This window comes from Strongylocentrotus purpuratus, unplaced genomic scaffold, assembly GCF_000002235.5.
Source record: "Strongylocentrotus purpuratus isolate Spur 01 unplaced genomic scaffold, Spur_5.0 spur5_scaffold_14, whole genome shotgun sequence".
Taxonomy (NCBI): domain Eukaryota; kingdom Metazoa; phylum Echinodermata; class Echinoidea; order Camarodonta; family Strongylocentrotidae; genus Strongylocentrotus; species Strongylocentrotus purpuratus.
In genome coordinates this window covers 13,145,760-13,169,695 of record NW_022145599.1, presented here as the reverse complement: position 1 = coordinate 13,169,695, position 23,936 = coordinate 13,145,760, and the positions used below count along the sequence as shown (strand labels likewise).

Here is a 23,936-nt window from a genome sequence, read left to right as displayed (position 1 = left end):
AAAACACCCCCAAAACATCAAATTTACAAGGGGTATGAATAATTTAGTTGTTACTCGGTACAGGTAATCGGTTCTTTGCATGGAGCTACGTTAATGATATGATGTATGTGTACATGAAGGCCTGCTACATTTAGCACTACTGTTTGAGGATTCTAATTCAGCCCATCCTAAGCTGTACTGTGTATTAAAGCATTACACCATGCTCTGATCCATGCATTGAAAAGGAAGTGCATGCTTGCCCTCGAGTGACACGCCCATCTTCTTCTCCTTTCATTAGTGCTAGATAGAGAACCTTGAGGTAAACAGACAGACGAGGCTACCATTGAACCATATACCCATGGCAAATGGGTCTTCAATGTTTCAGACAGTGACATTTAAAAAGCTAGGACATGAAACTCGCTCTATAGAGACAAATAATCCTCAATTAGGAATCATCCGTAAAATGCGAGGGCTTTTTCAACCAAGAGGGAAAATTTAAAAAATGGCCTAGAAATACTGATTTATATGTTGACTGAGGGTATTACCAAGCACACATTACAGTTCTTCCATATATTTTTATTTGTTTTGATGATATTTTAGAGAAATAAACGAGTTTTGATAATGATGACAAAGCTTGTGGAACATATTCTACTAGAAATAATACCTGGAATTGATAATTACGTCTGGAGAACAAGATAGGAATGAATAGAAATCTTGATTATTCTTGTCCTCCACTTTTTCATTATGTAGACAGACACAATTCTGTTCTCTTTACCTCATCTTCTTCAGATGAAGACCCTGTTATCATGGACAATTCACCTGTCTGTTATCAGGGTAACGGGGGCAGGAGCCACATCCTTGACACCAGGGGCCATATCCTGAATCTTTTCAGGTTAGGGAAAGTAGTAATGTTAATTGTCTAACAAACTCAAATGGTGCATAACTTACACTTACTCTTAAACTTTGTGCAGACATTAACCAACGACTTACAGTGTATACAAATTTTGATTTGCCATGATAATTAGAAATTTAACAATTGCTTTATACTATTATGCTTCTCAGCAGTCAGGTACAATTAACAACCACACTCTAAATTGAACATAAACGATCAAATCCTTTTCAGAATACAACACCAGTCTTACATCAAGCATAACTTTACATGGCTAAGAATCAGTAGGTTTGAAGAGGGTGTGAAGTAGGTTTGCCTTTACGACTTGGGGAGATAAATATTCTCACGTCTGAGTTAACCGATACCTTGCTTTTCATCATCGTACATGAATTTTTCAGCAGCCACGGTTTAATGTAATGCTGTCATCTGCAATACAATCTCGCATGATGCATGAATATTTGAGAGTACATACACGTACGGCCAATATTGAGCAGGTGGAAGGCAAAACATGTGCCTTTTGAGGCTAAAGGTGCCCTAAATGAATATACATGTACATACAGTAGCCAAGTAAAACAAAATATGTCATTGCCAACTTTTATTTCAATTGCTTTGGGTTAAAAATATCCAACTTTCGTCGAGCCATAATTAGACAAAGAATAAAAAGTCTGACTTGAGGTGATTAACTTATAATCATACTACCTACCGTATGTAATGTTTAACATTTTCCACTAGGTTTCATTCAACCAGATACTCTTTAATTTTTCTGCATCATTTCTTCTACGGCAGCCTTCCCTTAATATCAGAATACACCCCCCCCCCCCCCCCAAAAAAAAAAAGAAGAAGAAGAAGAAGAAATGTCTGGCAGTACCAATTCATAAGAGGGACCTACAATGTACTTGCTGAAGTGGGAAAATGACGACTATTAGTTGTCAAATCGACTAAGGAGCTATAGAGCCAATAAGTAATAGTCTTGATTTTCAGACCATTGTACCGAATGGTCATACGTTTTATGCTGCGCAAATATTCAATCGGTTTAATTTTGGCCATTACAAGAAGTGAGTTATTGATGTAGACAAATGCTCATGGACCCTTTACAGCTCATTTTATGTACCAAAGAAGAAAAAAGCCAGTCAGTCACTCAATAGTGTCTGACAGTGAAGTCTAGTAAATAAACGGGTTTCCTTGCATAATTTGAATATCAGGACACTGCCAACGTTTAAATTTCACAGATAGGACAAACATGACATATTCATAATTCCTGCAAAGTTCTACAGAATTTGAGGTTGGCTGCAAAAGGGACATAATACCTTTAACCCTGCCACCATTACAAACTTCACTTTACTGATTACCCTACAAAATTAGTAATCATTATTTACTCTTTACGGTATTCCACTCCATCTACACACACATGTAATTCAATAAATGGTCCTCAAATTTACAGAGCTTCTATCGTAAGAATGGCATGCTAACCATGTTTAGGAATAATTAACCTGTACAAGATTGTGATTTTCCCTCAACCGTTATTCTTAATTTCATTTGACGACAGCAAAGCGAGAGAGTCGAGTTTTATCAGCAATAAATTGCGTAATGGAATTGAATTACTAGAAACCAGGTACCATCAGATGTTGTCACATGCATGAAAACAGTGCAGTAACCAGTCGGGTGTACATATTGTGTTGTCCAATGACATTTTCAATGCCAATTCCACGATGCAGTGAACACTATAGTTATACTTTGACTCTGAAAAGCTCAAAGCCAAATCCTGAGTTATGCCTTATGGCAATGTGATTACAGAGAGACTAGCTTGAAGTAATGAAATCAAAGTAAAGTAATTGTTTATCACGTACATGTATGAGATTGGTTGTTTGAACTCGAAAGATGTAAACTAATGAATAAAATCTAATGGAAATGGTTCTTATGAATTATAATATGAAGTTCAATTTTTCTTCACTTTCTTTGCTCATCCTTCAGCTTTTACAAATTATCTACTACCAAATATCTACCAAAAAACAAGTTCAAAGATACAATTCATTTTTTAACTTGAACATTTCCTTCAGGTTTCCTTTGCTCAGGGAAGAGTCTTTTTCTTTTCTGTCATTTCCAGCGCTCAAAGGTTATACCTTTAAAGCAGTAGGCAGGAAGAGAGAACTAGGCGTGGACCTCACGTTCATGAACTATTGCTGCCGTTTCTATCGTCGTCATGCCTTGAGAATTCCATTATTAACTGCTTCCAACCTCGGAAGGAACCAGCTTACAGATCTTAAAAACAGATGCCCTCTTTTCCCCTTGATTGCTAAACGAAATGAACGTACATGTCAAGAGATCTCTTCCTGGTGTTTTTCCTCCAGGAACATGATCTTAATGTTTTCAAAGTACAGTGAGAATGGAACTGAAACGCATAAGAGTGGATTTCCTGATGGTATATCTTATCAGTTTAGAAGGAAAAAATGTCTTTGGAATTCCCATGCATGATGATTGAATGCATTACAATGAAAATGATGGACTTTTCAAGCAATAAACATTTCACCTACCGGCATACATGTAGATATTTCAGATTGTTTATTATATTGGTATATAGGATTTCCAATGATATATTTCAAACTCAGAGTAATACATCAAATCATAAAAATAAAATGTGCTTTTTGTGTCATGGAAGTGACTATTTTGGTCATTACAGAGACAAGATTTGTTTCTGCTCCTATTTAAACCCATTTTAACCTCCAAATTTTGTTTAGCAATTCAGTATACGGTACTCACATATCATTAGACTGCTTTACTGTTTGAAATGCCAATACAAACTCAGTAATTAATTCTAGGATAGCCACATATATCCTACGGCGAGCGAAACATTGATTAATCCAAAATGCTAAACCTACACCAGAGGTGCGAGACAAACTTGGACTGAACTACCTTCATGAATATCCCTACAGGCTTATAATTAAAAATCAATTTCAGAAAGCTACAGATTCAGCAGAAGCTAGTGTCCCCGGCATCCATGCGATTCCAGGGAGGCGATGGGAGATGCTGTTATCACAGACAACCAAACGGCAATCTCCATCAATTGTCGCCTCTCATCAGAGCAAATTGGGACAGCGTTCGCACCATGCAAGCTGCTCATGCAGGTGGTGATTCATGCATACAGCGGAATTACTGCTCCACAATCCACACGGTGTATCGATCCAGGTTATTATCACTGAACTGAAGAGTGTACAAATGACTCATGAATGTGTTGTTCATGTACTTTGGGGGAGTGAAGCACGGTTGAATTCTAAATCGGAAAACGAATTGTGAGCTGGCGGCGATGAATGGCAATGTAGTAAAGAATGTTCCTGTCGTGTCGATTGACAGGGCTCAATCTTGGAAACAGTCAATTTTCCAAAAGTAAACATGGGCGTCTTGAGAATGACATGTACTTCCTCTAAATTATCCAACAGTACATTTTTGTGCAACAAGTCAATGTTCTACAACAAAAATTACAGTAAGACTCACAGATCTACATTTCCAACAAGTCAATGTTCTACAACAAAAATTACAGTAAGATTCACAGATCTAAATTTCCAACAAGTCAATGATCTACAACAAAAATTACAGTAAGATTCACAGATCTAAATTTCCAACAAGTCAATGTTCTATAACAAAAATTACAGTAAGATTCACAGATCTAAATTTCCAACAAGTCAATGCTCTACAACAAAAATTACAGTAAGATTCACAGATCTAAATTTCCAACTACCCTACAGATATACAATATTACATCCATGTTCAATTCATGTTTGTACTACTCACAAAGTTATGCACAAAATCTATTTCAATTGAGTAGGCCTGTACATATAATTATGATTCATAGATGATATCTACAACACCCATGTAAATGTACATACCTCAAATATCCTAGATTCACAGATGTAAAGTCATCATCCGAAATCCTTGTCAATACAGAGACGTCTATCTACTCCCTGCCCGTACAGCTAGCTGCAATGAATACTACTTGACATCTATTTGAGTTGAGTGGAGAGGAGTGGCTTTTTGATCTCATTACATGTATAGGCCTATTGGCTACAGTACAGAAAACTGCTGGTATTTAGGAGTGGGCGTGCACTCATACAACCCACCATAAGCTTTATGCAGTGCAGATTGTGCAGTCACCCATTGCCATATCCTCCAATGAACATTCTTGATTATAGAAATTATTGTTGATTTTCCTTTAATAACCTTGTGTAAATACCATTTATCATTTTGGAGTACATTGTGAATCTCCTAGCCTTAGGTGTAATTCTTAAGTCTACCGCGGTAATGAAAAGAAAATATGTTCACTTAATTTTCCAGGGTTACATAAAGCTACATGTACCCAAACATTATGAAGGGCATTTACCTAAATCTGCTTCCATTTGACCTTTCTGCTTTTCTTGTTTTTGTCATGATATTAAAGCATGTGTGATATCACATTATTGTAAATATATTATAATGCATTTTCTATTGTTATTGCAAATTAAACTTCAATAATATCATATCATTTATCACATGAATTTATGTACCCTATTCTCAAGTTTAGGTCATATTGTGAAATTATACAGAGCACAAAGCAAGGAGCAATAATTTCTGATTCATTCTGAAAATCATGTTTTTGAACATCTAAAGTAATTACTGAAATGAGATCCTAACCCATAAACGCATATCTATTATGAGTCTAGATCAACATCTTTGCAACTAAATGAGTCATCGATCCATTTTGAGCTTGATGCTACATGGAGGATACAAGCACAAAGGCAATTTCAAGAATTGGAGAGAAATATATACATGTATGTGATGAATCTCTTCCAACTCAGCATGCACTCTCCCCATGCACATCCCCACATCGGCACATCCATTCTCCCATTTCTCATAAAATCCTTTCAAATAAGAAGTTATTGAAATTCAGTGGATGAATTGTAAAGGCAGGCTGGAGTAAGAGCCCAATTATATATTCCGCTGCCCTGGAAATCAGATCCGTTTGGTTCTGTGAAGCACGCCACTTGACATTGGTTCACCACTCATTGTGTCAATGTCAATGGCTTCAAGCCAATTTTTCATTCACTTTGGATATTTTTGTACTAACTATAAAGTCTCTTTATCCATGTCATGCATGGTCTGTATTTACTTTGCATTTATCCATGATTTCCCTCCATGTAAATCTTTCCGTGTTCGGTCCACCCGAATTAAAGGTAAAGACCAGTATTGGAAACGCCCCAATTTCAAAAAATGAAATGGAAGCTCTCATTACCAATCATGTGAAAGAATATGTTTTGACTAATACATGATGATAAAAAATTTGCCGGGAAACCGCCCACTAATTCATATATTTGGTAAATTTGTTTCTCTCATGGTCTGTGAGAGATATAGGGTAGTCCCATATACATCTTTCTGTGTATAGTGCTTGTAACTTTACAAAAAATGGGCCAAATTTCTTATCATTTTGATGATTCCAGAACCTTGCAGATGCTAGATGCTAGATGATCAACCTTTTCTGATCGATTCCACAACGTTTCTTTCACAATGCAATCGCATGACCATAACTGGTCTTTACCTTTAAGCGTAAAGCTAAAGGATTCATGTATAGCGAGTAATTAATTTATCATTTAATAGTATGAACGGTGTATAAAGAAAGATCATGTTCATGTACAAACTGTACATATACTTATAGCATACGCAGCATCGTTTCAAATGAAAACTCAATAAAGATTCAGCATCGATCCAGCTCTATGAATGTTGGATCATATGAAAATCTCTGCTATTTTCTACTTACATGTAAATCATTTGGCAGATCATAGAGCATATCTTTTCTTTGGTGATAATTCACCAGCTGTACATGTATAAACTAGGGCCCCGTCTTATAAAGAGTTGATATTAATCACACCTTATTTGCGATTGATATCAATCCGACTATGTACATAAGAGATCAGACAGCAAACTTGCAATTGATTGGCGGACTTGCCATTGGTTTGGATCTTCATAAGACTGGGCCTATATGACCTAAAAAATGTGTGTACTGTATACCACTATTAGGTTTATTCTTATTCTTTATTATTTTGAAAGAGTCTGATTTCAGATTTGTACACCTTTGAAGTAGGCATAAACATCTTTTATTGACACAAACTACAAAATTACATCAGAAATGCTGAGATGTGCCACCCACGATCTACCCAATTAATGAAAAGGGTTAGGAAATAAATAGCAGATAAATATGATTTATAGCCCTCCTAAAAGGACATATCACACTGCCAACAAACAATCCTCCCACACAATATCTTAAGTAAAATGTAGTGTGATTCATAACAGGAGAAGCATGGAAGTGCTCAATAATACTCATTTAGCCACATGTACACTGTATGACTGTCTCTTTCTCTGATTGAGGAGTTATGTACAAACTGTTGAATCGATTACTACTCGTGTAATGTAAAGTTGATGTAAATCGGTTTAAATTATGTCGACTTTTTATCATTATTGCAGTATTTACATTTACCACTTTCATGTTTCATGTCATTTATTATTTTTATTTTTTAAAATCACAATTTGAATAAAACCATGTCAAATAAAATCAGAGGACTATTGATATACTACAGATTGTACAACTTTACAGGGAATACATGTAAGCTTATTTTCATATTAACTATCAAGATGATTCTATAATCAATTCCTACATTTTCTTTCATATTTTTCATCTAATAATCACACAAATGTTTCAGGATTATGTCTGCATACAACATCCAAATACCCTATTTAAACGGTGCCGAGGTTATATTTGTCAGAAGCTTTTACGAATGCCCCACAATTTACGCATGCGAAACGGGTCAAACATGACAAATAGCCTGACAGAATGCTAATACAACTAGTTGCACTGCAAATACTACACAAATGAAATATGATCTTTTCAAGATCAGTTCAGTGATAGCAATTACATGTAGAGACATCATTTCATAATACTGTACGCTCAAATGTGTAACCTTCAAACAGAACTGTGGTCTGCCAAGGAGTTTTGGGTCTGCTGACAAACCCTTTTTTCAATTCTTTTCTCTATTTTTCTGGTTTTTTTGTATTTTGTTTTGTTATACATTATCATTAAATTTCATTACTGTGTAGTGTGTTATATCTGTTTTGTTTAATATAGCTTATACTTTTGAAAATCACTAAAAACATATAAAATAAGTAAAAGAAAGCAACAACATTTGTGTGGGACAATCCACCTCCATCCGACCTTGACAAACGAGTAGGAGTTTGGTAAAAAAATAATGAACCGCAAAATCTTATTTGTGAGATCTTACTGTATACCCACTGGAGCGAACCATCCCTAAATGACCTTTCCCAAAGTTTTGTTTGCTTACCAGTTGGCATGGAAATTCCTTATTGAATCTGTGCATGGAAGGTTGGGCATATACTATTTCAATTTTCTGCCATTTTACCCGATATATTTTTTATTACTTTCCAGGCAGGTGCCTCATTTATGAATCTAAAAATTGCAGGATTTGATTAGGTTAAAGCAGAGGCTTATTTGATGAGGTGATGTTGTTTTATTATTTAGACCTATATTTGCACGGAGCTGTGTAATGTACATATTTGTTCGTGTAGGCTTAATTTGAGAGGTGACACGTTATCTCTTTCTATTATTCAACCTCTGTCTTCATCAGGTCGAGTTTGCCAAATAATCCGCTTTTTTCAGACTCGGGATATTGCGTCTTCACCAGACTGATTCTCACATCACAAACTAGCTCTGACAGGCACAAGTTAGCCCGCTATTTCCAAATAGCATGACCAAGATTTTGACCAATTATCCCGCTAATTTCAACTGCGGGCTGATAAAGACGCAAATTAACTGGCTAATTTGCGATCAGGATAGTTAAAATAGCGGGTTATTTGGCAAACTGGAGTTGATGAAAACAGGCCTTTAATATGTACACTGATGAGATAAGAAGTGTGTGTGTATTTACTTTCTCCTTGTTCTTAGTCTTACATTTTTCAACTGTTACCTCAGCTCAGGTGCATTAATGTACAATATATTCCATTCATAAAACACCAATTTCTAATGGTAAATGCACCAAGACTATGTCTTGACTGTCCAACACATTAATCATTAATCCTTTTCTGTGTCTCTATATGAACTATGTAATTTCATACCACCCATTCAAAAACTTCTCACAAGAAAATACTACCAACAGACAGAACCCACTGTTGGTCAAAGAAAATCCATCTTTGAAAGAACCCTGCGTGGGTTATACTTGACTTGTGTGGGAGTTTATATCAAATCGGTAACCATGACAACTTGAATGGACCAGATGAGGCGATACATTCACGCAAGTAATTACTAGTTCATAACCTTTTATTTGTTGAATAGTGGGTAGGGAAATACTTTTGTGACGTCCTGAATGTGTTTATTTTGACTACTGGAATCCAAATTAAATATTTGCTCCGTTTCGCTTGATCCGCAAATACAGGAAATTGAAAAACAGTTTGATACTTCTAATACTCAAGTGCCACACCTCTTTTTATAAGAATCTCAATAATATATTATTCTCTAATTCTCTAATGGCTGAATTGATTCAATTCATTCCATATCTTCATCTAAATCCAATGTGATTAATTTCACCTTGATCTTTCCTGGAGATCTAGTGATGAGTTATTCCATTAAACGTGTTTGTAATCAATGAACTACAATATTTGGAATCCACTCTGCATACAGTACTTGTTGCTATGTTGGACAAGTATTGGGATAGCTTTTAGGTTGTCAAGAACAACCTTTGTTTAAAAAGTAAGAATAAAATGTTAATATTCATGTTACTATATTTCTATTGCTGCAGGCTTTCTTTCATCAAAGGAGAAGGGTTAGAGTATCACAACAAGGTGGCTCTACATGTACATTATTAAGGGAAACCAACAGGTTAAAAGACACAGCTTGATTTCAGAGAGATCAAAAGGCCTGTTTTCATCAGCTCGAGTTTGCCAAATAACCCAATATTTTAACTATCCCGATCGCAAATTAACCAGTTAATTTGCATCTTCATCAGCCCGTAATTGCAATTAGTGTGATCTATGGTCAAGAAAATACTCCTAGAAATATTGGTTTTGTTTCCAAAATATCCTGCTACTTGGTAAAGAGCGGGCTAATTTGCACCCGTCCGAGCTAGTTTATGATGAGCGTATCGGTTTGGTGAAGGTGCATTTTCGAGCTTCGGGATAATAGGTTCCTGTTTCATTTCATAATTTTGATCTTACTTTGCCAACTATGTTCGTTATTGTGCAAACAATTGTTATATGAAATGAAATAAAATCAATCAATCAATCAATATCCAGAGTCTGAAAATAGCAGGTTATTTGGCAAACTCAAGCTGATGATGACAGGCCTAAAATGATTAAGATACCTGATGCAATGGGACAACAAGTATCTCAACAGGCAGAGATCTTCACCTCCTAGTCCAAAATAATCAAGACAGCTTGATCTCATTGCTACTCCAAACATACACCACCGACTGCACATCACGACCATTCAGGGAGAACGACCGGCATAGCTGATTTTCACATGCTTGATTAAACCCACCGTATGAGATCTGGCACTAGCGAGGCGCCATTTCAAAATGAACCCTGTCAGCCGCTCACCAAGGCTCTTCCAGGCAATGGCCAGCTCATAAAGCAATATGGGAATGCGTGCCCAGCCGCATATCACGAAAGGCTGCAGTTTTATCAGCTGGTGAATTTCACGATGGTTCGTCAATCGCATTGCATACAATTTGAGTTTCCAATTATAGAAACAATAGAACAGGGATGTCTAGTGATGAACACACAACGTCACTATAAAACAAGGACATCTTCATTCAATATGTACCCACTGTACGTGCCCTGCCTTCGTGCTAGCATTTTTATCAATATTGTATTGTATTTTTTGCATCAGCGTTCGATCTTACCAACGAGGAAGGCTGGCAAGCCCGTTGTACCAGCAACACGATTCTGTTTTATGCTAATAAATGCAATCTGAATTAATACGTTTGAAGAATTACAAAGTGCCAAATACATGCAAACAACTTCTACATAACCAAATCTGGGTTGTATCAAATCAATACATTGTGTGAAGTTGTGAACAAACGTGTATGGCTTGTTCTAATTGTAGCCATGTGAATTAAATGTATTTGACACGTTCCCCTTTTCTTTTTCTTTTTTTTTCCCTTCTCATATACATGTACAGTACATTGTACATTTACAATGTTTTCTCCTCCATTTTCTTCTGGACTTTTGTTTTTTCTTTTTCATACTACATGTACGGTACATACATGTGAAATGCAGATTTTCATGAATTCATGTTGCAAAAATCCCTATTATTTATATGATTTCAAAGTCAAATTTAGTGTATCAATGTCCACTCCTGATTTCATTAATAGAAATAAATAAGTCAGCTATGTTTAAATCAACAGGTACATGTACACGTATACACATCTCAAGTCGAAATTCCCATAGAAGGCACAACTTTATTAAGCTGACATGAACAATACACACTAATATTGCACATTACTCCACCTCTATACCCACTAGACGATAATCTTATTTGTTCTAACATTCTGATTAAAATAATTAATTGCCTCGTTCATGCCCATTTCAAGTTCAATGTCACCTGAATAGCACAAGCACGTTGCTAGGTTACACGACACAATCAAACCAAGAGGAATCTCAAGGATGCCGTGAAAGATTAATAAAACGAAACGACAGTTTTGCTAATGGTCGGCACGATCTGAACTTCCGGAGAAGATGGTAACGATCAACAAAAGCATGCATTAAAGATAACTTGAGTTCTGGTAATGCGATTGCATTGTGAAAGAAAAGGTGTTGAATGGATCAGAAAAGTTGATCATATACATGTAGCATGTAATGCAAGGTTCCGGAGTCATCAAAATCATCATAAATTTGGCAGAGTCTTGGTAAAGTAACAATCACTTACACAGAAAGGTGTATATGGGGCAACACACATGGTGTCGGGGCTAGTACTACCCTGATTTCCTTATCTTTCTATGCTCATTACTCAGCCAGTGTACATTTTCTTCCAAAATTGTTTGGCACATGACATTTATTTGTAATCTTGAACATTCAGTGTAAGTTTTGTTAGATTCTGTGAGAATTCATTTTCTTTTTTTACCAGAACTCAAGTTTATCTTTAATCATGGCATGTCTAGATTGCTGGGCGCTGTGAGTATTGCACATATTTTACACAATATGACTTCTTGCCATGCTTAGGCTATAAATGATGTGTAAACTGGGAAATACCCTTGAATTTTATTTGTGAAAAGATATTACCGGTATGTTTAATTTTTCAATCCAAATTCCAAATCACCATCTAAGATAATCTAAAGACCTAAATCTAAACATTCATAATTCTATTGAAATACTTAAAACAAAGTATAATGTCTTTTTCTCGAACAAATATTTTTAATTGTGCTCTCCCCCTCACTGACATATTTAGGAAATAATTTGCATATTTCCTTCAAATACATCCTACAGGATTGTAAATTTTATATATTTGGTGTTTTTCGTAACTTAAAAATGAAACGTGGACTGGTTGAATTAGGGCCTTCGTTGATTACTTTTATAAAATATGCACCTGTAAGCTTCAATATGCCACATACTCAAGAAACATAATGTAAATCAGGACAAATCAAATTTTTACATACTTACATGTAAACAAATCACTAAACTTGGTACAGGTATGAATAATTTAGTTGTTAACTGCAAGCATAAAGCATCTATGAACTTTTAAACTGAAGGGAAAAGATCAGTCAGTTTCTGATAATATTGCTACCCTGATAAGACAAAGCTGCTCAATACCATTTTTTGGCACACCTTGGGAAAATTACCAATCAGCTTTACTCTCACTCTGAAAGTCCATGATAATCCATCACTCCATTTAGACTTTAACTATTCATCTTCTGAACGTGCAGTAGGGAAGCAGATTATTCAAAGCAGCTCGAAATACTCACCAACACAAGATACATACTTTAATAATGAATGTTGTATTTATGTTCAGTATGTACATGTATTGTATTGCAGGGGGTTGAGAATAACTTTACTCTCAATGTACAGTTAACAAATAAATTATTGATACCCTTTCCACGAATTGAACGTACAGTATTTTATTTTGTGTTTTGTATGTATACTGTATCTGCAAAATTGATCTGTCCCAATTTATGTACCTGTACATGTTTTTGCAATTCAGTGATGAAATAAATGCTTTCAGAAAATTTAAAAGTCAAGTATTTTATAAATGTTGTAACTCACATGATTTCATAGCAGATTCTACTTTCCAAAGTACAAACTAACCAAAACAAAAGATATTCAAGTGCTTGCATGATGTCTTTAATAGAGATAGGCATGGGGTCTACAAGATCAGATCAGAAAATGTATAGGCCTACCTTTTCAAGAACAGATCCTGATCCAATATATTGATCAAGATTTAGAACAATTTTGTTACCAATGACTTGCTCGCAAACCACAAAATGCCTGGTTTTTATTTTTACCTAAAAAGGGTCCCCTTGGTAATATCAAAAGATTTATGCTTTGTGGTTTTACAGGGTGCTGAATTAACTATTTAGATTTTGATTGATAGCCTCTGAGCCACAATCAGATGGGGCAGCAAGGTGAATAGAAATGAGAAAAGTGGACAAGTAGTCAAATTGGGGAACCAGATCATATAATGTAAAAGCACTATAGGCTGGTACATGTCTCATTTGTCAACACACCTGGTCAATTTCTCCTAAACTCAGGTACTTTGGCCCAATTTTGTTGTCATTGTTGTTCATGGAAAAAAATACTCGAGGGCTCGGGCAAATTAGCACCCGAAATGCCCAAAAGCGCCCCCGAAAGTCTTAAAAGAGCCCCCAAACTTTGCATAGAGTTCAATGCAAAACAAATTAAAGAGTGTTATTTTCATGAAAGCAAGCTTGAAAAGTAGCCCCAGAATTTGTTTAAGTAATATTTTCCCTGATGTTGTTGTGGTTGTCAAGGGGACAGAGAAATAATGATAAAGATAGGTCTCAAAATCAAGAATGATGACAGTTCCACTGGATTGAAACAGTGTGTACTAAAAATAACCAATCAATTCAAAATTCAGGTCCCTCAGAGACCCTACATCATGTAATACTACAAAACAAGCATACATTATTTAATATACCCATTCATTATACGGTGTGATGCACAAACACTGAAAAGCGAACTTGTCATTCTAATCAAATTTGAAAAAGTAATTACTTCCTCCCCACCAGCGAAGTACACAAATCCTCCCATATTGTTTGGGGGAGATAGCTGGGATACAATGCACAAGTGCAATTAGCTTAATAGGATGTTATATGATAGAATAATGAATAATTCAATAGGAGTTTCGTTTAGTAGAAGGTTTTAATAATATTTTCAATCAATTTCGAATTTTTAGACAAACCAGCTTGATCAGTTTAATGATATGTAGGAAAAACCTTATTGCTGGCATGCGCTAAAGCTTTTCTGGTACTGATCAGACAATATAATTCCATCAATATTTGTTTCATATTTGCATGAATCTTTTCCACACCCAAGACGATTGCCTTTGTTTAAGATGTGCCTTCTGAACTTTGGACAATGCACTTTATCACACCTAACAGAAACTCCCAGATAATACGGTACTTAAAAACCAGGGTGTGCCTGTTAATCATCTGATAAAATTTGGAAGAAAGCAATCAACAACAGTCATTCAAATAAAACATTATCAAAACTATAATACCAACCAAACTATATAAACTCATTATGGACACCTCTTCTTTTCGAGATTCTCCTAATATAAAGTCCTATAAGGAAAGTAAGAAACCCTTTGTGAGTATATAAATGATACTGTGTAAGAATCCTTTCTCCCAATCTGTCATGCACAACTGCAAATACCTGTAGGCCCTAAGTATTATTAGATTTATAAAAATTATTTAACAAAATGTTATGTGTACCATTGCCCAAATATATTATGTACAGGTAGACCTTAATGTACATGTATGTTGCATAGAAAAACTTACTACTTATCTACAATGTTCAACGCAGCACTGCCTAAAAAGAACTGAGATATAACATATTTTGAGATAAACTGACACAATAAAGGAACAACACATGTCAAATGTATATTAACTGGGAAGTGATTATTTATCTAATTTCTGAATATTTGTACTTGAATGTGTGGAGGTTCAAGCAAGGATGACAATACAAATACAATACCTTAACAAAACATGCCCTAGACAATAGCGATGTATCGGTTCTACCGGTAGTCAATAAAGAAAAATAAACAAAGGCTCACACAAACCCATAAGGAAGTCTCTCCAGCGAGTCTGACCCGCTCTTCAGGTCACCTCCCTGGTGAAGTACATGTAACTCAGCTATAGATGGTAAATAAACATGTTCACCAACCAACGTCTCAATTGGCCTGGCCTCATCAGCTCGAGTTTGACAAAAATTTGACAACCTGCTATTTTCAGACTTGGGATATTATCCCGAAGCTCGAAATTGCGTCTTCACCAGACCGATACGCTCACCACAAACTAGCTCGAACGGGTGCAAATTAGTCCGCTATTTCCCAGATAGCGGGATATTTAGGAAACAAGACCATTTTTCTCTGGATATTTTCTAGACTAAATATCCCGCTAATTGCAAAACTTGAGCTAATGATGACAGCCTAATGTAACTTATGCTATAAGTTCAAAAGTATTTGAATATGATTTTGTTCTAATTTGAGTTTAGTGAGACATCGCTAAATTAAGGGAGCAATCGTTGTTGTACATGTACATGTACATGCACCATATCGTCCTTGTTTTCACGAAGTGACGGTAGTGAGGAAAATCGTAACGCAAAGTGAATGCAATTTTTTTTCACTACCGTCACTTCGTGAAAACAGCGACGATATGCTCTGCTAGATATAATAGAAACTAGAGCTACCTGTAATTAAAGCTACCGTACATACATGTACTGTATGCTCAAAACCTTTCCTAAAACTTTGCTCTCTTCAAGTAAGTCTGCAAACCGAGATAAGCTTGATATTGCTTATCGTGACTGCAAGGGCGGCCTAACTTTTCACACATTCCACACATGCTGAACCCAATATTTCTGCAGTTCCCAATTTTACCAATTACACAAAATGAAATTCAACCGATCTTCATACCATGTACGACTTTAGTACCCAAACAGGCTGATAGCAGGACCGTCCCTAATCTCAGAACCCATTTGCCTTCTGAATTTCCTCATGCCAAACACCATCCGATTTCAGTCACCTCGCGCGACCTCACGAGACCTCGCGCATGACGTCAAACTCCCCCTTCCTGTTTCTCCTCTCGAAATTGCGTCAAATTAGCAAGCGTCCTTCACGATGACGTGATAGGTCTGTTTGACAAAACCTGTCGCGACCCCAAACTTTGGGGAAGTTTCCAATAAAATACGACAAGCCGATCCTAAAAATACTCTGGATTGAAGTGGGCCGATTCATCCTATAGCAACACCAAAACTTATTGTTAGTTGTTAGTAACAGCTCAGAAATCTGTTAATCTAATTTCACATTATTTTCCCGTAGTTACGATTGAGGAAGTGACAAATTAAAGAAACACCCTTGGATGAGGTTGCAGGGCTTTAGCAAAGCCACAGAGAGTGCACATCACATGTACATGTAAATATTATCAACATTTTCTATCCTAAAAATAGAAAACTCCTAAACTGTTGTTTGACCTCAATGTCTGGTTTATCTAAATAGCATAGCATAGACAAATTTAACACATGCAAAATATTTCTCAATATTCATCATGAGAACAAGCTGACGTCAAACCAACAAAACTTTGCTAGAATCGTATGCTACCAGTATCTTAAAGCCCGTCTGCATTAGTTTGGCCAGGGGCCATTAGACCTCCCTGCAAGATCACTGACAGGTGGTTATCTCATCAAATCAGCTCTCAATTAACATAAGAAAAAGGGGATCATGGGGGACCAACATGCACCCATGCATTGTTTGCTATACATCCTGTATAGGGCGCAAGTAGCTATAAATAGTCCAGTGGGGCTTTAAAGAAAATCAAAATGAACACTCAGAGATAGAATACCCCAGATTCATTTTGTCCCAGTAAATGTGCCGATTTGGAAAGGGCACTACATGGACACTGTAGACTTCTGAACCCAAGTCTAAAATATCATTCTAAATAAATCAGTTTTTTATCCCAGGGCGCCCAGAATTATAAATGGACTTGGCACACTGTCAGCGTAGCCTCCACCAACCATGTTATGTCTGTAAATTGCAACTTGTATCTTCATCATCAAAATAAATTTAGGGAAACTGATGAGTCTATAAATACCCATGTGAAATGTCAACCAACCCAAAAAGTCAGCATCTTCGTATCCCCGGAGGAACATCCTGTTTAGGAGGCTCTAACCTTTGATATTTGATAATCCGTTCTTGAAGAAAGCCTGGACCAAGTTTCACTTTCGGAAATGGTCCGTCCACGTTTTTTCCAGACTCCCATTTCAATTTCCTATCCAGAGACATTGCATGTAATAGGGTGATTTGATCAAACAGAGATGAACATTAGGGGTCCCATGAGAGGTACAGGGTGTATAAAGATATTGTCTGTTTGGAGCCAGAAGGGCATTAACTTATATACATTAACATATGACATCTCACTGCAAAGAGCTAACGCCCTAACGGCTCTGAACAGGCAATATGCCACGAGAGCCAGTGCCATCGTTTCCAATATTCATAATGTGCCATGGTCTGCATGATGAAGGAAGCAGCAGAATGATTAAAATTCCACGACATGAAACATTTTCAATTGACAGATATTGTTCATGACAGCCATTTTCGCCATTGGAAACTTTTGTGAAATTGCAAAAACGTTTGTGCCGTGTCGGTTGTTATACAGTTCTCCTGCGGCATGAAAGTTTAATGATTTTTGTCTACTCCCGAAATTTTGCAAAAGATTCATGCACAACAAAATGTTTATGGTGAATTTTCAGGCAGAAAATGCATCACTTTATCGGTTACTGATTAGACTTACAGGTTGTATTGACTGATGGGCCCCAGATCAAAATCAAATGGATTCTTGACATAGTATTCATTCAGCCACTCAAGTCTCAAGTATACTCAACTCATGCTCTACATCACATCCCTGTTTCTAGATGTTGATCACTAAATCTCTATTACTGGATGCCAAAACACATGCAATGAAATACGGTAGCTTGATTTTGTTCCCCATTTCTATGCATACTGCCTGATATTATCAAGAGAATTAAATGACCTACAGCCAAAGAGATTACAAAAAAACCCTGGTACAAAGCAGTCAACTATACAAAGCAGTCAACTATCAAATCCCTCACAAATTCTCTCCTTGCCCCAATACACAAAGCTGAAATAAAGCTACCGTAGATCTTTAAATACACTGGATATATTTGGTTCAATCCCCTTTAATGCTTTAACTATTAAAAGGCTTCAGTCAGCTATCAGGGGGCAGGGATCCTTGCTACAAATTCCATAGACTACCATACTTTCTCAGAAATGTTTTCTCAAATATACATGTATACTTCATCAAAAAGAACAAGAAGAAAGACAAAAAAAAAAAATATTATTTAGAAAAAGCTACGTAAAAGCTGGTACCTGTACCCTAGTTATTATATGAGCCTTGCTAAAAAGTATTGGTAGCTACTTCCTTCCACAGTATAATCTACATATGTACGTACATGTACAGTTGTATGTAAATACATGTTTATGTACTGTGTGGTTAACACATAAATCTAGTCCATACAAAGACAAGGTCAAGGCCTATAGCTCCTCCTTGGGTAAACAATTAACATATTAACCTGCTGTGTAAGGCGTCAATTGAGGACAAAAATAGATGGCCGATGGCAGCTCAATATGAATTTCAATAGAGCAACAACAAAAATAGCAATAATATCTTGGGATTTTTCACACCACCTACATGTACTATGTAGTACTGGCCAGGCGGTCACTCTGTGCTAAGTGGCCATTAAAAAGGACACAGTTTGATCACTGGGAAATCCCTGGCGTGGATTTGGTTCGTTTCCTTTGGCATGGTGGCAATGGTGGGATATGAATCCATGTCGCCAAGGACCTGAACACCTCTTCAAAAATGTACATGTACATCGAGTAAGTCTAAACCTGTCCTCATCAGCTAGAGATTGCCAAATATCCCGCTCTTTGAACTATCCCGATCGCAAATTATCCAGTTAATTTGAGTCTTCATCTGCCTGAAGTGACAATTAGCGGGATATCTGGTCGAGATGATCATCCCAAGATATCTTGGGATAGTTTGCAAAATATCCCGCTTTTTTCCGGTGCGTTTTCACCAGCCCAAAGACTCGCACTATACGCGAACGCTGAGCAAAATATCTCGAGCTTGAGTTCCAATTTTTAGTCAAGTCTCGAGCTGATGAAGACGCGATTTGTAACTTATGGAATATTTCCCAAATCAGCAATAGCTGGCTATTTGGCAATCTCAAGCTGATGAGGACAGGCCTTTCTGTGACTAGAGCAGACTTCTAAAACCACACTGTCTCTTCCTTCCCAACTGCCTAATACCATCAGTCATTAAGCCTAATCTCCACAGGATCTACCCTCTGAATCCTCCGCTAAATTTGTGCGAGATTCTTTTACGCAAATGCGATAAGGTTGTGTGATCCCATTGAATTCCAATCTCGATTTGTCGCACATAGCTTCGTCATTTATTTTTGCAGAAATTTCAAGCGATTTTCTAATTTCCTTCCTCCCCAATCCCAGGGATCAGATGTGTCCTGGTTTTGAAAACCAAACTGAAGCCAGTCAGCAAATCCTATATGGAAATAGAACTTATAGAAGACCTGAAAATCTGACTCTACAGTGTAGGTACACTCTGTGAGTCTGTGGTTAAGTGCTGTTCAAGTACAAAAATCACTGTCATGCCTAATATAAGATTTTTTTTAACATTAAAACTTTAGACAAATGAAATTGAAAAGAAAAAAACATTGGTTTAGCTTAACTATCCGTATAAGTTTAAATAATTACAACTGTCAGGTCAAGAACACACCTACACTGTACATGTAACTAAACTCAATTATATAGGATTTTTTTATTTTTATGAAATGAACACATGTACAGTATATAACATTTTCTTATTTATTTTCATAAAAAATCAACTCTATACATGAACATTTATGTAGACCACTGTTTAATACATTTATGCAACTAATCTCAGACAACATTTTACTATTTCAAGCTCTAAAGGAATTTTGCACATATACTTAACAGTAACTTAAATTACCATTTACATGTACAAGATGTATTGATACTCATTGCTTTGTGACGAACGACGAGACACTGTATAGATTATTTGAGAGTCAACCTTGAGAATAGATGCATGCATTATTTCACAGACTACCAGGAAAGTGTATAATAAGGAAAACATCTGTTCATTTCAGCATAGATTAGATAAAGACATAATGTATATGTACACTAACTGGTAATATGAATTATGTGCACACTAAATACCAATGCACATACAGTGTACGGGCCTGAGGAGTGTTTCACAAAGTCTAAGATCGACTTTAAGTTGGACTAAACTATGGCAGGCCATTCAATGCACTGGTTGCTCTCACCATTATGATCTTCAGAAAGTATTTTTTCCTTCGATTATCGAGTTATCAGCAAATATAAATTCTGTAGATTTGTGCCCAAGATTTGTAGTCCCTTGAGAGACCAATGCCAGTAAATGGTGAGAGCAAACAGTGGCATGAATGGCCTGCCATAATTAAGTCAAACTTAAAGTCAATTTTAGTCTTTGTGAAACACTCCCCAGGGTAACTTATGCCAGAACAAAACTAGTATGCATTTCTTTCTCGTCTGCAATATTTTCTCGTCTGTAATATTTTCTCCTCTACAATACTGTTAACAGTCAACTTTACTTTCTAATATTATACAAAAATGCTATGCCAACTTATGTAAATTTTGAGTAGCTAAATTTTCTTTTCGTTCATAATATCTTAATTACTGTTCCTTGTTTAATTGTTATGATTTGTATGTTTCTTTTCTGTTGTATAGCGCTCTGATCAGTTTGTCTGTAGTACTAGTAGCGCTCAATAAGAATCAATTATTATTATTATTATTATTATGAAGGGAGAGATCTTCACAAATTAAAAATAATTGAACAACATAGTGTAAATTTGCATAAATTCATCTTCCATTTCATCAATGCTTCTGTTGAATGTAGGAGTCGATGTAGCCACTTAACAACTTAAGTTATGTCTTTTGAATATTGAATTAAGTTATGCTATTTTTTTTATTATCATCGTCAAGTCATGTACCTATTTTTTTGTTTTAATATAATTTATATAAATATTATTTTGATGATGCTTTCCTCTCAAAGAAGTGCAACAAATTCACATAATTAGCTGATGATGTTTCCTGATCAGCAGCAGTTACTAATAATACCGCAAAATGCAAGAAGTTGAAGATACTGATGTAGACATTCAGTGGAAGTTAAATTGAAAGTAAGAGCGCATAATTTACGAGACCATCATCTTTCAAAAAGCTCAACAAGAAGATGGGTGAATATGGGTTAAGTCATAAATTGTCTTAATCTTGAATTCATTCACTTATAGTTACTACTAGTAATAGTAATACTTCAAATTAGGTCTAGACCTTCTAGTATTACAAAAATAATTCCATTTTAATACAATCCCAACCTGCATTCCCCCTCTTTTCAAATCTATAATTTTTTATTCAACTTAGAGACCTTCTAGTGTTCTACATTCCATTTTGTAATGAAAACAATGAGGAAGTCAGACAGGCAGAATCGTAAAAGAAATGGTTCTGTTTCAAAAACAGGAACATCACAAATCAAAGAGCACGAAAGCAACCGGCCTGAACAAAACCGGTACCCCAGCCAATTCGCCAAGCCCCCTGGCCTGGCCTGGGCAAGTTCAACTAGATCTAGATCTAGATCTAAGGATACAACTTACACTTTCACTTTCTTTAAGGTTGTTGCTTGTCATCGTGCATTATCAAAATTCAATTATTGATTGCAAAAATCATGTTAATAATGTCAACAACCAGGGTGTTAGGTACACGTAAAGTCGAGTAAGTAAAAAATTATATTATCGAATATCACTCAAATTATGAGGAGAAAACAGACCACCAAATATTTGGGAAATGGGAGCTGAGCTGCGGCCTGATTGTGTCGGCAGAGAGGCTTGCCTCTACACTCAAGCCGTCGCTGCAGTTGCCCGGCTGCTCGAGGCTCGGATCGACGTTTAAACAACACTTTGGAAGCAACAATATAGATGAGAAAATTACGAATAAAGTACTGATCTTACCTTGATTGCAGACTGTCGATTATTTCAGAAATCCAGGAGTGACATCTACTTCACTATTAAAATGAAATCGTATCGAAAAATCAAAATTGTCGACCCTTGTTCCCGATGCGGTCCAAATCATCACCGCAGCCAGCGAAGCTACGATACGATGTACAAAACATATGCTAGTACCGCACCCAAACATTGGAGTTAGGGAGAGTCCATTTATTAGGGGGTTATTTATGTATTGGATTGAGAAATTTAACTTTCTAGTTTAACAAAATAGATTGTTTTGTAGTATTTTCATAAATGAGTTATCTTTTATAATGTATTGAAGTCAAGCATATCAATGATTATTACCAACCTTTGATATGTTTATTTATACAAATTATATTTATGAAGTTAAAACATTAATTCAAGTTATTTCCCTTTATTAACAAAATAGACGCGTCCAATTTCCATTGATACGGCAGGCTAAGTCAGTTCAATCACTCAAAAAGAGAAAGATATCAATGTCATCTTTACGTTTCAGATGGTCTTATTGACAAGAATTGAATCGGGAAAAATAATTAAAAGATTCGGGTCTTTTGGGTTTCCTGACTTCCCTTTTATACATATTATTCGAAGTATGCTAAATAACTTTCAATAATTATAAACAGATCTTTCAAAGTTGGAATCATTTCTTTTTGGATGCATTTGTTGAAGACATTTTTCCCAAAGCAAAAAAAGGAACCAAGAATTTGATTAATCTTAAATGCTACTACTACTACTACTACTACTACTAATGGTAATAACAATAATAATAATAATAATAATAATAATAATAACAACAAACACCAACAAGAACAATAATAATAATAATATATTAATAGTGATGATGATAATGATAAATGATAATAATATTAATAATTATAACATTATACAATTGATAATGATAAATAATAATAATGATAATGATATTATTAGTTGGAATAATGATCATCCCGCCCCCAGCATCCATTGGATGCATTGGAGTTTCACTAGACCACATCACTTACTACAGACCCCCCCCCCCCCCCCCTCCCATTCCTTTCGCCCACAACCCCCACATTGCTTTCGGGGACTAGATATTTCCATCTTTTTAGAGCAAATTATTGAGACCAATTAAATGCACCTCTCATCACTGTGAAGATGGTGGACTGAAGGGATAGATATACAAAAGTGCATGCAACCTACTTTCGTTATGATATCATGGATAAGTCGCTAGTGTATCGTATCCATGCTAATAGGTAGCCATGTCACTTATTTCAAATATTTATATAGATACAAAATAATGTACATCTCTGTTACAAATAAAAAATAGAGGAGTTCGTGGTAGATGAATATCGCCCTCTATCGGCAAAAACAAGCAAATAATTCTTCCAAAGTCTATCACTGGGGGAGGTAAACTAAAATTGATCAATAGTTTGTTCATGCTGATCTGCACACGGGACACATTACATATCAGAGCAAAATTCTACCAAAATGTCCCCCTTTATGTATTAATATATATTATAACTCAAAATTGTGCTATACCGCTGTACATTAAACTTTCTTCCCGTCTCCTCTGACATTTCATTTTTTTAATTTTGCTTCAACTTATACTTCAACTCTAGTTACTCTATTAATGGAAACGTTCATATGAGTAAGGACACCTTTTTCTCACGGTCTGATGCTTTTGGTGAACATTGTCCGAATATAAACTTCCCACTTTCTAATT

General features: G+C 35.9%; 1 protein-coding gene across 6 annotated transcripts in view; it reads right to left on the bottom strand.

Annotated features, from left to right (window-relative positions):
- Positions 1-22,373, bottom strand: part of LOC590169 (sodium/calcium exchanger 3) — a 64,889-nt gene extending 42,516 nt beyond the window's left edge. For 3 of the 6 annotated variants that reach the window (XM_011674473.2, XM_030984237.1, XM_030984239.1), the window contains exon 1: positions 4,750-4,880. The gene's annotated coding sequence lies outside the window, so the exon portion shown is untranslated. Of the gene's footprint in view, positions 1-4,749; positions 4,881-22,219 lie in introns of those variants that run through there. The other 3 variants (XM_011674472.2, XM_789782.5, XM_030984238.1) reach the window with 2 other exon arrangements.
- Between the last annotated feature and the right edge of the window lie 1,563 nt (positions 22,374-23,936).